Source organism: Lissotriton vulgaris, chromosome 5 (assembly GCF_964263255.1).
Source record: "Lissotriton vulgaris chromosome 5, aLisVul1.2, whole genome shotgun sequence".
NCBI lineage: Eukaryota > Metazoa > Chordata > Amphibia > Caudata > Salamandridae > Lissotriton > Lissotriton vulgaris.
The window spans coordinates 502595637-502597872 of NC_141693.1; the positions used below are offsets into that span (position 1 = coordinate 502595637).

Genomic DNA, 2236 nt, shown 5'->3' on the forward strand with positions numbered 1-2236 from the left:
TTACTCATCCTCCCTGCCGCCAGACTGAGGGCCAAACACAAAAGCTTTAAGCAAGAGGGCTCAGCATTACAATGGTAGGAGGTTGGAAAATCTAAGACTGCAACACACAAATGGCCACAAGCCTAATCAAAACGTTTACCTGGAACTGTCAAATATGATCTGGCAACAGTCACATTGGCCACGCCTCCACTGCTCCCTGAAAAGAATGAAAACAAAGTGAAGAAATGCAACATAAGATGTCAGATTAACACAATTAAGTATTTGTATCTGCAGAAATACCAGGATTACAAGCAGAGGCGGCTTGCAAACTAATGATGCCACACGCCGAGTTGATCTAGCACCGACTTGTAAACATCGCACCAGAAAACAGCTGGTGTGTGCAGATTCCATGAAGTGCAATAAAGGTCAAAAGGTCGGCCAGACACTTACCTCCAGTCAGGAGATTAAAGTCCAGGGAAGCTAAAAATCCACTAGGCTCACTGGTCACCTACAAAGGGGAGAAGAGACAAATCCTCATGTTCCAACAATCAGGACACATTACTAAATATCAGCTGGCAGTTCCGCTCAAAACACCATTTCAGTTCATCTTACAAGTCACACAGCAGTTGAACAGTTTCATCATCGAAACCGCAGTTGGAAAACATTTTGTGCAAGTCATAGGGTCTGGAACCCAAGACTTCAGTTTCTATAAAGTAGGCATCACTTACAGTGGCTGCATGATTCACAGCATCCCTTTCCAGTTTATAACAGGAGTTGAAAACATCCTGCTCTGTTCATTGTGACATAAATTATAGGCATGTTAATCAGAGGGAAAGGCCTACACCAAAAAACACCCTGTTAAGTTGCTTCAATGTTTATTGCTCCAAGGTAACTGATATATTTGGGGGTCTCTAGTTGGCACAGGTAGGTACTTGTGACAAATAGGAACCCTTGCCTCTAGTCAGGGTAAAGGGGATACACTCCTAAAATAACCCCTGCTCTCCCCTTGGTAGCTTGGCATGGGCAGACAGGCTTATCTCAGAGTCAGTGAGTGAAGCATTTGTGACCACATACAGTAATCAAGTGACAACACTACAGATGGAGACCACACAGGTTTTATATCAAAAATAAGTATTCTTTATATAGACTTATCATAAGACCACAAAGGACAAAAATCCACAATACTGTACTTAAAATGGTAGTTTTAGCTTAGTTCTGTTCAGTTCTTAAAATGCGACACTTTGAGTCAATGTACCTTACGATGCGTTACGCTTCCACAACAAAAGTGTTGCAGCGATGGAAATTTGGCAAAGTTTCGGTGCAAAGAAATAAAGAAGTGAAGATCTTCCAGATGCGGCACTCTTCTCCGATGATGTAAGAAGTCTCGATTTGATGTGTCAGCTGCAACGGCGACACCCTTGTTCTGCGGTGCGACGACAGCAGCTTCGGCTGCGACACTCTTCTCCGATGTTGCGAGACGCTTCCCCACAATGTGACAACTACAGCGGCGACATTCAAGATGCGAGGACAGCAGCTCCGATGGTGGCACGCTTCTCCTTGGATGCAAGGCGCTTTTCTTGATGCAGTGCAATACGACAGCTACAGCGGCGACATCCACGATGCAACGGCAGCAGCAGTGACGGTGACATGCTTCTCCTTCGTTGCGAGACGCTTCTCTCGATGCTGTGCAATACGACAGCTACCGGGGCAACATTCAAGATGCGACGGCTGCAGCAGTGACAGCGACACGCTTCCTCTTCGTTGCGAGACGCTTCTCTCAATGCGGTGCAAAACGACACCTACAGCGATGACATCCATGATGCGACAGCAGCAGCAGCGACGGTGACACCCTTCTCCTTCGTTGCGAGACGCTTCTCTCGATGCGGTGCAATACGACAGCTACAGTGGCGACATTCAAGATGCGATAGCAGCAGCAGCGACTTGCTTCCTCCTCATTGCGAGACGCTTCTCTCGATGCGGTGCAATACGACAGCTACAGCGGCAACATCCCAGTTGCGACTGCAGCAGCAGCGATGGTGACACGCTTCTTCCTCTTGAGCCGCGCTTCCACCTCTTTGCGACACGCAGTCCCTCAGAAGGCCCAAAACAGCAGCAGGCACTTCCCAAGGAACTCTGGGGAGCTTGGGGTTGATATCTGTTGTCCCTGAGACTTCAGCTATACTGAGCCACGAGTAACAGAGAGGAAAGAGGAAAAGAGCACGGTAGCACGGGTGTTTCAAGATGCTCTCACCTTTGA

General features: G+C 47.5%; 1 non-coding gene across 1 annotated transcript; it reads right to left on the bottom strand.

Moving 5' to 3' along the window:
* Positions 1-259: 259 nt before the first annotated feature.
* LOC147711135 (small nucleolar RNA SNORA8) lies at positions 260-398 on the bottom strand. The gene has a single exon (XR_015296183.1). It is a non-coding gene; the product is annotated as a small nucleolar RNA SNORA8 (small nucleolar RNA).
* Positions 399-2236: the final 1838 nt, after the last annotated feature.